This window comes from Gossypium hirsutum, chromosome D01, assembly GCF_007990345.1.
Source record: "Gossypium hirsutum isolate 1008001.06 chromosome D01, Gossypium_hirsutum_v2.1, whole genome shotgun sequence".
NCBI lineage: Eukaryota > Viridiplantae > Streptophyta > Magnoliopsida > Malvales > Malvaceae > Gossypium > Gossypium hirsutum.
In genome coordinates this window covers 18,266,483-18,281,792 of record NC_053437.1, presented here as the reverse complement: position 1 = coordinate 18,281,792, position 15,310 = coordinate 18,266,483, and the positions used below count along the sequence as shown (strand labels likewise).

At 29.9% G+C, this 15,310-nt stretch overlaps 1 long non-coding RNA gene across 1 annotated transcript; it reads left to right on the top strand.

Moving 5' to 3' along the window:
* The first annotated feature begins 320 nt into the window (after positions 1-320).
* Positions 321-9,611, top strand: LOC121213898 (uncharacterized). The gene is made up of 3 exons (XR_005909420.1): positions 321-411; positions 884-966; positions 9,211-9,611. It is a non-coding gene; the product is annotated as an uncharacterized lncRNA (long non-coding RNA).
* Positions 9,612-15,310: the final 5,699 nt, after the last annotated feature.

The window sequence follows — 15,310 nt, the reverse complement described above, 5'->3', positions numbered from 1 at the left end:
AAAAATATTTTAATATTATTTTCTGTGTTAATTATGTGTGAATTTACGTATGTGAAAGTTTCGTGAATTAATTTTATGTTTGTGTGCTTAATTTGAAAAAAATGGCTTAATCGCGTAAAATGAAAATTTGATGGTTAATTAAGAAAGTGCCTAATTGTTGTTGTCTGTATAAGTTTGAGGCCTTATGTTGTAATTTAGCCAATAGTAATAGGTAGTGGATGGTATAATGATGATATGTGATTTATATATATAAAATAAAAGTTAAAATAATAATAATATAATAATATATGTTATAATAAAACAAAACATTAAAAGCCACCATTTTATGTTCATCTTTCTTCACCGAATGTAGAAAAGAAAAACAAGGTCTGAAAGCTTGAAACATTCGGCCATTTTGAAGCTTAATTCAAGGTTGGTTTTTGTTCGGTTTTTGATAATTTTTACGTTTTTGAGATCATTGCTTTGAATACTTCAAAACCCATATCTTAATTTTGTGAATTGTTGATGATTTTGAGAAATGCCATTGATGAATGCTTGAGCTTTGTGATAGTTGATGATGGAATATGAAAGATATGTGAAAGATTAACATGTCGTGTCTTTGAATTTTTGATGAATTTGAGTAATTAGGGTTTAATTGTAAAAATAAATTTTTGAGGGACTAAAATGTGAAATAAATGAAATATGTGGGCTTGTATGGACACTAGGAATATTCAGCCCTTAAGGAGTGAAGTCAAATTTTGTGTATTTTGTGTTTTGAGCAAAAAGGACTAAATTGTAAAAAGTGTGAAATGTTAGGGGCAAAATTTTAATTTGCCTATTTATGTGTTTTTAGGTTAAATTGAATAGAATGATGTTTAAATAAACTTAATTTGAATATGCTTAGATCAAGAATTAAAGAAATCGGATTTGGATCGGGGAAATACAAAAGTGGTCGAGTAACCGATTTAACAGTCGACGACATCCGAGGTAAGTCTATTAGCATATAAATCTTGTTGAATTTGCAAATATATATATATGTTATTTGTTGAATTGAATTTTGTGGATATATATGTGTATTGGCCGAATATGTGATAAGCCAGGAAGTTTTATTTCGTGTTTGATTCGATCGAGATACGTTGTTCGAGAGCCCGTACGAACCTTAGGAATAGATAGGCTACATATGTCATGACATAGGATTTCCGATATGTGTTATCGTGTAAGACCACGTCTGGGACGTTGGCATCGACTTGTGTTTACGTGTAAGACCATGTCTAGGACATTGGCATCGTATTTGATTCGTGTAAGACCCTGCCTGGGACAGTGGCATTGATATGTGATTACATGTAAGACCACGTCTGGGACGTTGGCATTGTACGAGTCTTTCGACTATCCGAGTATCCTTTTTAATTCTGAATGGTTCAACGGGCAAAGATAAGTTGTGTACGAATGTATAAATCAGGTTAAGTGACCAGGTATGTGATCGTTGATTACCTATTTGAAAATAAAGTAAGTTGTATACTTGAATTGATGATATGAAGTTATGTGAAATATGAATTATGTGATTGCATATTTGAATATATATATATGTATTCGGCCTTTGATGTATATGTGCATTGAGGAAAGTGATGATTGGATATATTAATCCTCAATTGATTATTCGATAAAGAGGGAAGTTATTAAAAATTATATAAGTTTTGATATATATAAATTGATAAATTGAATTATATGTGAAATTATAATGATTTATTACTAATTGTCTAGCTTAATTTATGTAAATGATTAAATGTTTATTTGCTTATGGCTTACTAAGCTTTAATAGCTTACTGTGTGTAATCGCTTTCAATTTTATAGATTTGGAAGTTGGTTAAAAGCACGGGAATCTTCAGAGAAGTCTATCACACTATCAACTGTTTTCGGTATTTTACTAAGTTTGAATTTAAACTTATGGCATGTATAGTCTAGTTAATATGTTTGATTTTTTGGGTATGTAAATATGAGCCATGCAAAAATGGCTCATTTATTTTGTTAAGCATGGTTTTTATACTTTTGATCAAGTGATGGATATGTTGATTTTGGTATTTCAGCTATGGCATATTAATTTATATGAATTATGTTTGATATGTTTTGTTAAGAAGGTGGTAAATAATTCGACATAGGTGAGCTTAGTTAAAGCATATAAGTGAAGTGAGTTTGGTATAATATGTTAATCTCTGAGTTGGCCATGGTGTATATATATTATGGTGTTTTAGTCATGTGCTTCAGTAATAAGGTAAATGATATTCAAGCTTAATTAATCTTGGTTATGTGTTATATATATATGATATGTGTGATATGTTTGGTTTTAGTCTTAGTGTTTCGGCTATGGTTTATTTATAAGTAAATATATGTGAATCTTGTTTGATATGCTTTGTTAAGGTATTGTTATGTAATTTAGTAATTAAGTGAACCCGGAAATGACATATTTTGACTTATGATTTAATGGCTAAATCTTGTACAAATTATGAGGTTATTTATGGATGTCAATTTGTTATGAAATAAATTAAGAATGTGGAGTATTTAATAAAGGTACGATTTGCTCATGCAAGTGGACTTAATATTCGATTTTATTTTTGTAAAATGATATGAATTGTATGGATTTTTTTTTGATATGGCTAAAATGGTGTATTCATATGCGCAAACTTGTAATAGATAAATATGCATGTTTTTGGTCTTTTAAATGATATATATAAATGATTTCAAGGTAGATTTAAAATTTATGAATAAGATACATACAAATCCGGGTAATGATAGTTAAGTGAGCAATACAAGTTTGAATTTAGCTTTTATAAATTTATTGGATTAGTCGATTAAATGATAAGTTGATTTGTATTGAGCGTATATAGTTTATGATTGAATGATTTCATTGAAATGGTCATATGTGTATAATATAATGACATCAAAGGTATGTACGACCATAATATAATGTTACTAATGTTGTAAATGTGATTGGACATTAAGTTGTATACATATTGGTTTCATTATGTATATATACAGAAGTTATGAAATGCAATGTTTGATATTTAAATAGTGAAATTATGTACGGACATATTTTCTATATATGAAAAGTGAAGATATATGCTTGAATATGATTTAATTATGAAAATGTAATTAATACGATGGATTTAGGGAAATCGAATATTGAAAGTATTATATAATTTAACATGACTCTGATGTATACAAGTTTGGTTCGAATTTGTTAATTATAGAATATGTTTGATTGAGCTTTGATGTATGTTTAAATTGAATTAGTTTGAATTTTGAAATGTGTTTATTTGTGATACATGCTTAGTAAGGTATGATTGATTTGAATTTTAATTATCATTTTATATATTTGAATTTAAAATAAGTAAATTGAGGATATTCAAGTTTGATAATGTTATAAATGTATAGTTATTCTTTGGTGTATGAAAAGAGATAAATGATTGTGCTGAACTGTGTCTTATTCGGTAATGCCTCGTAACCCTAATCTGGTGACGGATACGGGTTAGGGGTGTTACATTTTATTTGGTATCAGAGCTATGGTTTAGTCGGTTCTAGGACTACCATAGCATATGTGAGTCTAGCTATACATGCCATATTTAATCTGCGATAGTGTGATATCTTCCAACTCTGACGAAATTTTCTTTTGATGAGATAGATAAATTTTCCAACTGAGCTAATTCTGATAGTACATAAGTAAATACTGAAATATTTGAGTAGAAATGTGTTGGTGATGAGGTAAGACTTATAAAGGTAATGATCAAATTGTATGACAAATTGTTATTGATAAATGTTGTAATTATATGAGCATATGAGATATGATATTTGAGTTATGATTGTATCTGAAATGCTCTAGTTGTGAATTAGTGATTTGAGTTGACATATGAACAAAGTGTTAAAAAAAAGTGATTAAAAGTAAAAGTTTATTAAATGTTTTCAGAATGTGAATTTTAAAAATGAATTGGTTATTTGTGATAATATATGTTATGTGAATGTATGTGTAAGTTAAATTTGAGGCTTTACTATCCTCACCCCCTTATTAGTGAAAGGTTATAATGAAATCTATAAGATTTTGATTGAATAAGCTCACAAGTGTGGAGTTATAGAAGTTCGTGTTTGAAAGATTAGTAATGTGGTCAAAAAAGAGATATTGGATAGTTCTGAAGACTATTCAGATTATGTAGAGTCAGTGGTAAATAAGAAGTTAATTTCGACTAAATGGCTTATTCAGGAATGTTATTAGTATTAATTGGAAGTTTTTCCTGAATTGATTTCTTTTAGAGATGGGATAATGTGAAAAATTTCTGATGAAAAAATTAGACAGTGGAATAATGATTGAATTGTGTTGATAGTTGAGTACAATGGTTATAGTCGGGCAATTACTATGATTCTTTTTGGATATTCTGTGTGTACATTTATCTTCAGAAGTATATGTGATTTTTTCAATTCAAAAAAAAAAAAGAAAATTCTTATCGTGTGAGAACGCTAACAAAATGTTCTGATAGATGAAAGCATGGTTGATTTGTTTGGGTTATGTTCGACTTTGTTATCTCTTTCACTGATAATTTGTTTCATTGTGTGGATACGAAAGTCGATGGTAAAATCTGAATGAGATCAATATTCTATTTCTACTGGTTATTGTTCTGTTGAATATATGCGAAGATTATATTGCTTTTGTTACTGTGGATTTCAGTATTTAAGAATGACATCGTTCTTTCTGGACATTTTCTAGGATATCATTGGAATTTTATACCATTCTATATAGGTTGTAATTTTTTTTCTTAGATATCTTATGTGACTCCATATGCTGAAATTTCGCTATTCTGGTTTTCTTATGATTCCACGTGATTATCTGCAAGAGATCACTATTTGGCAAAGAGGATTATGTTTATTATGATTTTAATTTCTGACTTGAAATGTGATAGTACAGTGGTACCATCCCCGGAGATATAGAAGTTTTGTTTCTGCAATGGTTGCTATTTAAATCATATTTGATTTTTCTCTGTGTCCAAATGCTTCATTAACAGTTGGGATAATATCTATATATAGGGTTGAGACATTGTTCTTATTAAGGCACAATGATTTCTATTTGGTTAAGGTAATTTCTGTATAATTTAGAGTTTCGATGAATAATATATGAGATAGCTTCATTATAAACTCTTTTCTAGTTCTCATAAAGGTTTAGCATTGATAAAAGTGAAAATGATAGAAGAATAATTTTAAATCTATGAAATAATATGTCTGGGTTATCCTTATCAATGAGAAGAAAAGATTCATTCAAAAAGACTGATTCAGTGGTTTAGTCGAATTTGAATTATTTGTTTCAAAAGGTAATTGAGTTATATGTGTCTAAATCTATTCATATGTATGGAAATAAATTTTGAATGAGCATGTGTGAATTGAGGGATAATCTGGAAGAAGAACTTGTATTCTTGAAGACTTGATACCGAATTATATCTATCGGAATGATCCTATCTGGGAAATGTTGTGATAAATTAAAGTTAGTTTGATTGTTGAAGTTTTCTTTTGCCCGAAGACAATGTCGACCGAAATATCAGTTCTGGTTCAGTTTGAGTTTAATAAAGAGATTATGATTTTCGTCCTCATGTTAATTAATGGTTCGAAATGTATTTCAATACAAGAGTGTATGGAGATATATTATAATTTTATACAGTTAAAGCTGCATAAAAAGAGTTATGTGAAATATTTGATGATTATAAGAGTTTAAAATGTTTAATGTCAGATAAAGATTTGAACTTGGCAAAGCAAGGTTAGTTTCAATCGTCGAAAAACTTTTAAGTCTGTAAGTGATTCTTATCCGAGGAAAATGATTAAAGTTTCGGATATTTTGATTGGGCGATGAATACGTGATTGATCTTATCACGTAATGAACTGTTGATAGATGAATTAGAGGCTAAATAAATGTATATATAATGAAGTTGTGAAATTTAGAAATGTGTCAGCGAATTATAAGTTAAAAAGGAGTTCAACATAAATTGATTTCCGGCTTAGAACCTTAGATAGGGTATTGATGATTATTTGTTATTTCGAGATAGAGTGTGCATACTGGAAGGTTCTACGAATATATAACAACTGTTACAAGAAAATTTCAGTGGTGTTCATACGGGATTAACAAGATGTACAACAGTCCGAGATATGATATAGATGATGAGTGTGAAATGTGATATTTCTGACTTTGTTGATTATAGAAATAAAGAGTTGATGAATTTTGTATCAGGATTGTCTTATCATTGAAAAAGATAAAGTTATCTTAAATATGGTTAACTATCTGAAGAAATCTCTCTGTAAGTATAGATTTTTTCTTTTGATAAAACAGTTAAGTTATGTGTTTCTGTGTTGGTAAATCTGTCTATGGTGTCAGTTATCATTGTTTTGGATTGAGATTTGAAATTTATATGGTAATTCTAAGAGAGATTACAGTAATCTATGAGTATGAAACTGCATTGAAATCGGGAAACGCAAACCAAATTCTTGAAATATTTATTTGTCACTATGTTTTAGAATTGCAAAGTAACTAAGAAAGATGTTTGCTATTATAAGCAATTATCGAACTCCGTTATTTCAGGATTGAGTTTTGTGAGAAAATGATTCACAAGATTAAAATCATCAGAGAATGTGAGTAGAAAATGGAAACAATTTAATACAGTTAAGCAGTTTCAGCTAGGGATGATGTACAGTGAAAGTCAGATCAGAATTTTAGTTGTGAGATTAAAGAGATTTGAAATTTGAAGCTATGTGTGAATTTTAAATATATGATGTGAAAATGATTCGCAATAGTCTAAAAAACAACATTGAATCGTCAGAAATTGTATGCAGACTTGAAAAGAAAAGATATAGAGTTTCAGATTGGAGATAAAGTCTTTTTGTAGGTATCACAGTGGAAGAAAATACTTAGATTTGATCGTTAAAAGAAATTGAGTGTGAGATTTATTGGGTCGTATGAGATTATAGAGCGTATCGGGCTGGTTGCTTATAGATTGTAGTTGCCACCTGAGCTAGAAAAGATTCTTAATGTATTCCATGTTTCGATGCTCCATAGATACCTATGTAATCCTTCACATGTGATTAGTCCCACAGAGATTGAGATTCAATCTGATATGACATATGAAGAGGAACCGATTTGTATTCTGACTCGTGAGATTAAAGAATTGAGAAATAAGAAAATTTCGTTAGTCAAAGTACTATGGCAAAAACACAGAGTTGAGGAGGCAACTTGGGAGTCAGAAGATACAATGAAAGAGCGTTATCCAAACCTATTCACCGGTAAGATTTTCGGGGACAAAAATCCCTAAAAGGGGGAGAGTTGTAACAGTCTGATTTTGACCCTAATCGGAACAGTGGTTTTGGGACCACAAAATCGAGTCTGAAAAATATTTTAATATTATTTTCTGTGTTAATTATGTGTGAATTTACATATGTGAAAGTTTCGTGAATTAATTTTATGTTTGTGTGCTTAATTTGAAAAAAATGGCATAATCGCGTAAAATAAAAATTTGATGGTTAATGAAGAAAGTGCCTAATTGTTGTTGTCTTTATAAGTTTGAGGCCTTATGTTGTAATTTAGCCAATAGTAATAGGTAGTGGATGGCATAATGATGATATGTGATTTATATATATATAAAATAAAAGTTAAAATAATAATAATATAATAATATATGTTATAATAAAACAAAACATTAAAAGCCACCATTTTATGTTCATCTTTCTTCACCGAATGTAGAAAAGAAAAACAAGGTTTGAAAGCTTGAAACATTCGGCCATTTTGAAGCTTAATTCAAGGTTGGTTTTTGTTCGGTTTTTGATAATTTTTACGTTTTTGAGATCATTGCTTTGAATACTTCAAAACCCATATCTTAATTTTGTGAATTGTTGATGATTTTGAGAAATGACATTGATGAATGCTTGAGCTTTGTGATAGTTGATGATGGAATATGAAAGATATGTGAAAGATTAATATGTTTTGTCTTTGAATTTTTGAAGAATTTGAGTAATTAGGGTTTAATTGTAAAAATAAATTTTTGATGGACTAAAGTGTGAAATAAATGAAATATGTGGGCTTCTATGGACATTAGGAATATTCGGCCCTTAAGGAGTGAAGTCAAATTTTGTGTATTTTGTGTTTTGAGCAAAAAGGACTAAATTGTAAAAAGTGTGAAATGTTAGGGGCAAAATTGTAATTTGCCTATTTATGTGTTTTTAGGTTAAATTGAATAGAATGATGTTTAAATAAACTTAATTTGAATATGCTTAGATCAAGAATTAAAGAAATTGGATTTGGATCGGGGAAATACAAAAGTGGTCGAGTAGCCGATTTAACAGTCGACGACATCCGAGGTAAGTCTATTAGCATATAAATGTTGTTGAATTTGCAAATATATATATGTTATTTGTTGAATTGAATTTTGTGGATATATATGTGTATTGGTCGAATGTGTGACAAGCCAGGAAGTTTTATTTCGTGTTTGATTCGATCGAGATACGTTGTCCGAGAGCCCGTACGAACCTTAGGAATAGATAGGATACATATGTCATCACATAGGATTTCCGATATGTGTTATCGTGTAAGACCACGTCTGGGACGTTGGCATCGACTTGTGTTTACGTGTATGACCATGTCTGGGACATTGGCATCGTATTTGATTCGTGTAAGACCCTGTCTGGGACAGTGGCATTGATATGTGATTACATGTAAGACCACGTCTGGGACGTTGGCATTGTACGAGTCTTTCGACTATCCGAGTATCCTTTTTAATTCTGAATGGTTCAACGGGCAAAGATAAGTTGTGTACGAATGTATAAATCAGGTTAAGTGACCAGGTATGTGATCGTTGATTACCTATTTGAAAATAAGGTAAGTTGTATACTTGAATTGATGATATGAAGTTATGTGAAATATGAATTATGTGATTGCATATTTGAATATATATGTATTCGGCCTTTGATGTATATGTGCATTGAGGAAAGTGATGATTGGATATATTAATGTTCAATTGATTATTCGGTAAAGAGGGAAGTTATTAAAAATTATATAAGTTTTGATATATATAAATTGATAAATTGAATTATATGTGAAATTATAATGATTTATTACTAATTGTCTAGCTTAATTTATGTAAATGATTAAATGTTTATTTGCTTATGGCTTACTAAGCTTTAATAGCTTACTGTGTGTAATCGCTTTCAATTTTATAGATTTGGAAGTTGGTTAAGAGCACGGGAATCGTCAGAGAAGTCTATCACACTATCAACTGTTTTCGGTATTTTACTAAGTTTGAATTTAAACTTATGGCATGTATAGTCTAGTTAATATGTTTGATTTTTTGGGTATGTAAATATGAGCCATGCAAAAATGGCTCATTTATTTTGTTAAGCATGGTTTTTATACTTTTGATCTAGTGATAGATATGTTGATTTTGGTATTTCAGCTATGGCATATTTATTTATGTGAATTATGTTTGATATGTTTTGTTAAGAAGGTGGTAAATAATTCGGCATAGGTGAGCTTAGTTAAAGCATATAAGTGAAGTGAGTTTGGTATAATATGTTAATCTCTGAATTGGCCATGGTGTATATATATATTATGGTGTTTTAGTCATGTGCTTCGGTAATAAGGTAAATGATATTCAAGCTTAATTAATCTTGGTTATGTGTTATATATATATATATGATATGTGTGATATGTTTGGTTTTAGTCTTAGTGTTTCAGCTATGGTTTATTTATAAGTAAATATATGTGAATCTTGTTTGATATGCTTTGTTAAGGTATTGTTATGTAATTTAGTAATTAAGTGAACCCGGAAATGGCATATTTTGACTTATGATTTAATGGCTAAATCTTGTACAAATTATGAGGTTATTTATGGATGTCAATTTGTTATGAAATAAATTAGGAATGTGGAGTATTTAATAAAGGTACGATTTGCTCATGCAAGTGGAGTTAATATTCGATTTTATTTTTGTAAAATGATATGAATTGTATGGATTTTTTTTTTGATATGGCTAAAATGGTGTATTCATATGCACAAACTTGTAATAGATAAATATGCATGTTTTGGTCTTTTAAATGATATATATAAATGATTTCAAGGTAGATTTAAAATTTATGAATAAGATACATACAAATTCGGGTAATGATAGTTAAGTGAGCAATACAAGTTTGAATTTAGCTTTTATAAATTTATTGGATTAGTCGATTAAATGATAAGTTGATTTGTATTGAGCGTATATAGTTTATGATTGAATGATTTCATTGAAATGGTCATATGTGTATAATATAATGACATCAAAGGTATGTACGACCATAATATAATGTTACTAATGTAGTAAATGTGATTGGACATTAAGTTGTATACATATTGGTTTCATTATGTACATATACAAAAGTTATGAAATGCAATGTTTGATATTTAAATAGTGAAATTATGTACGGACATATTTTCTATATATGAAAAGTGAAGATATATGCTTGAATATGATTTAATTATGAAATTGTCATTAATACGATGGATTTAGGGAAATCGAATATTGAAAGTATTATATAATTTAACATGACTCTGATGTATACAAGTTTGGTTCGAATTTGTTAATTATAGAATATGTTCGATTGAGCTTTGATGTATGTTTAAATTGAATTAGTTTGAATTTTGAAATGTGTTTATTTGTGATACATGCTTAGTAAGGTATGATTGATTTGAATTGTAATTATCATTTTATATATTTGAATTTAAAATAAGTAAATTGAGGATATTCAAGTTTGATAATGTTATAAATGTATCGTTATTCTTTGGTGTATGAAAAGAGATAAATGATTGTGCTGAACTGTGTCTTGTTCGGTAATGCCTCGTAACCCTAATCTGGTGACGGATACGGGTTAGGGGTGTTACAAAAATACCCACAAGGACACAAACTGTTTTAAAAAGCTTCTGCAAGTATAATATTTTGCAAACCAACGACTTAATAAAAATCACTATTTTAGGATTAATAAAAAATAACGACGAGATTTAAACGAAAAATATTTTAAGCAAAGTTATGATTTTTTTCAACATGAGCATTGGTTTTCAAACACACTATCATGTGACATCACCAGATTTGACCATAACGTCCAGGCCAGGTTTGGGGTGTTACATTCATCAAATAAAAACTTTTAAACATGCAATAATCCAAAAAATGTTCAATTCATTCCTACCCATCACAACCTCACTTTGACTTTTCCAAAATATATTAAAGTGTAACCACAATCCTAATTTTGGTTTCCTAATTAATATCCTTGCAACCCAAAATCTGTTGCAACCAACAATCAAATCACCCAATATTCTTTCAACTTTCATGTAACACCCCATACCCGGTCCGGTTGCCAAATCGAGCTACAAAATGCTACAATAGTTAACAACAATTATCATATATGATTTTAGCTTAAACATCCAATCAATCAATAAAGCATTCAATTATCTAAGTATAGTATGATTTAAAACTAAAATCGAGTCTCAAACGAGCTTACGAAAGGTCCCAGGTCAACCTGAAATTGGATTCGGACTTAATTGTAAACTAATTATAAAGTAAGAAAATTTCAGCAATTAAGGGTCAAACGACCGAGTGTCCAGGCCATGTGACAGGTTGTGGCTATGTATGACACAGTCGTGCCATCAAGCCATTCCATTAATTGATCCCAAGTATAAAAGCGTCACACGATCGTGTAATAAATTGAAACTATATGGACCTAAATGTAAAATGTTGCAAACATTCACACGATCATGTGGTTGGAATTTGTGAGAGACTAAGACCGTGTAAACTGGAGTCACACAACCGTGTATCCAAGCCGTGTAACTCAGTGGGACCATGTACACCAATTACTAACAGAATCCTAAAGACCACAGGACTGGGCCACATGCCCGTGTGTGGTACACGACCATGTATTACACTGTGTATAACTAAAAGAACCTTTCAAAGCAAGTTATATAACCCTATGATCACTTAAGCCACAAACATGCATTATACCATCCCTCAAACCTATTCAAATGTACCAAAGCATACCAGAAACACAACTTATAACATCCATACTAAGTGCCTAACCAATATGCCACAACTGACACCTCAATTCAACAATTCACAATCATCCACTCACTATAAAATATATCATAATATCAATACTTAAAATTCCATCACAAAAACACCATCTCTAAAGGTTAAAATTCATCAAACAAGATTCACCACTCTAGCACAAAGCACATTTACCATTTCATGCTACAACTAGCCAAAACAACAATAAGGCTCACATCATTACACATGTATCACTTTAACATAAACCAAAACACAAGTTTCAACCTCACATTACAAAATTAGGTACGCATATTTACATACCACTTATAACCAGGCCAAAATGAGTAAAAAAACTACCAAAAGGGTTAATGGATAGTGCAAGCTTCGAAGACGATCCAATCGACAACACAATTTTTGACAATCTACAAGGAAGAAAATAAAACGAGGTAAACTTAAAGCTTAGTAAGTTTGTATAATTTAAACATAACATACTTATGTTTTAAAGTCTTACTAATTGAAATTAACATAATAACATAGTATTTCTTGTCACTTTACACATTCCCTACCATACCAAAATGGTTAATCATGATCATATAATGAACATCAAGACATATAGATAGCATAATACACATAACATTCACATTGATTTCATGAATAACATCTTATACCATAGGCTTTCATTTCAATTCATTTCCATATCTTGTTTTTCCTAGAGAAGTATAGTAAATTAACTTCAGATACTCGAGGTATCTTTGTTCACACGAGCCATAAATAGAGACATTAATCATTACTCGATGTTGCTCACACGAGCTGTAGAGAATCTACAACAAATGCTGGATCTTAGCCATCGGTATGATATCCACCATCTATACATAGTACTTGATATAATGAAATCACCAGTACAAAGTACCTAATACATTCAACCCTAATGACATGTCATTTGTATCCTAATCTGATACATGCACGGATGGGGTAAAATTTATTAAATTTCATTCACCGGAACTGCCAATTTTCAAGTTTGGGAAATTAACACATTTGTGACGACTTTTTAGATGAGATCCAGGAATTTCTAGGTTGAGATGTCTTCATGACATTCAAAGATTTATCTTTTAGTTTCAAAATGCACTTTGAATCACTCGATTTTGAGAGCTCAAGTTATGATAGTTTTAGTGAAGATTGTGCGAGCAGAATTTCTGGACAGGATTATGACAGGAATTACGAGTTTAGGGCTTTTAACTTAAGTTTAAATTATATTGGGTTTAGGTTTTGGGCTTAATTTTTAATATATTTGAGACAAATATTGTATTTATCAGCTCTTATTATTTTATTATTTTATTATTCCAAATTTTTAATAATCATTAAATAGTTTAAGTTATTTAGGAGTTTTATGTCAAAAACAAAGTTTAGTTTAGAATTACTTCTGTTTTAGATTAATTAGAGTTCTAGTATACTTAAGAGTTTTATTTAGATTTATTTAGCTAACCTATATATAGGCATTTGCATTATACACAAATCACACAATTTGTTTTCATTAATAAAGTTTTCAACTCTAAGAGTTTGTTTCTTGTGCAAAACTTCTTGTGGTTTTTTAAAAGTAGTTTTCTTCTTGATTTTCTTTAAGGAGTCATGAGAATTCATTCTTCACCCTTCAATTTGCCAAGGATTATTTCTTGGAGGGTTGATTAGAGCCATTAATTGAGTTTGTTGGGATTTATATCTCAAAGGGTTTAATTGGACATTTATCCTTCTATCCATCATAACCATCGATTTACTCATCCATCTTCCACTTTGTTCTTTTTTAATTTCTATTTCTTATTTATTTATGATTTTTATTTGTTTTTTATTCTCAAATTTCTTCCTTTACTATTTTTGATTTCTTTATTACTAATTTTTTTTATTTCTTCTTTTGAGATCATATCTAAATCTTTCCTTTTTGAGTCGAACAACTTGAATACGATCCTTAATCCGCTTCCTCTGCTCAAATTGCATATCATTTAGTATCAAATTCGGGTGTTTTAGGTGTTCTTTGTGTTCTTATAAATTGGTTTCCAGCAAACAACTTCAAAACAATTTTTTACTTTTTACCCAAAAAGTTTTTCAATTTTTTTTCAATAGGTAAGCTCTTTCTAAACGATCTAAAATTTTACATATTGATTCTTGGAACTATCTTGGAATATAAAAAAATATTTCCCACAAAAAAGTGGTCAAAAAGTGTAAAAACAAAAAAAATGAAAAAAATAAAAAATATTTTGTGGGTTGAATTTTATGCCAAAAATTTGCATATCATATCTACATTATTTGAGAAGACTCCAGTTTAGATTTTGTGATTTTTGACAATTGGGAATACCTTCAACGAAAAAATGCAAGTTGTTTTCCATTATTTTGGGTTTTTGGTTGGGTAGTTTATTTTCTTTGATTCTAGCATTAGGTTTTCTTTTGTTTTAGTTTTTTTTTATTTTATTATGCATTAATACATTTTTTTTTCTTGTGCTAATAGGTATGAAAAGAGTTGCCTCTGCTTTCTCCGTGCAACTTACTTCCTTCAGAGTGTAGTTTTTCTTTGGCTTCTTAGAGCCTTAGGTCAACTTTATTAAGGAGTGGTTCCACATCTTTTTTAATATTATTGAGTTTGATTACTCTTTAAAAGTTACAAGTGAGAAAATCTTAATTTCTTTTCTTTGTCTTTTAGAGTTTTTTTTTTAATTTCTGAGTGCATAATAGTGAGGTTAGCTTAATTTTTCTTTTCTTGAGTGTTGTGTTCTTTTCAAGCTTTCATAATGATTCGCAATACTATGATTAAAAAATTGCACAGGGTTCAAGAGGTTCAAAATGTTTGAGATCAGAAACGTGACACTATTCTAGACACAATTAGTAAAAACTTGGAATGTCTAAGTACCAAAATTAACGTCGGAATCGTAATTAGGGAGATAAGGTTGATCAGCCTCGTCTTCCTGCAAATAATGCTCGACATGCCTCTCATGCAAATGATGAGACTTTGGTTAATAATACCATGGGCAATATTTTTTTAGCTAAACCAAAGTTCAACATTCCACCATTCTGAGGGAAGTATGATCTCGAAGCATATTGTGAGTGGGAATAAAAAATTGAACTTATGTTCCTTTGGCGACCCTTGTATTTTCAGAGTACCCGTTGAGTTGGTGGATTCAACTTGGAATTAATCGTCCAAGAAAACACGAAAGGGTAATTTCAATATGGGACGAGTTGAAACAAGTTATGCGAAAGCCTTACATTCCTT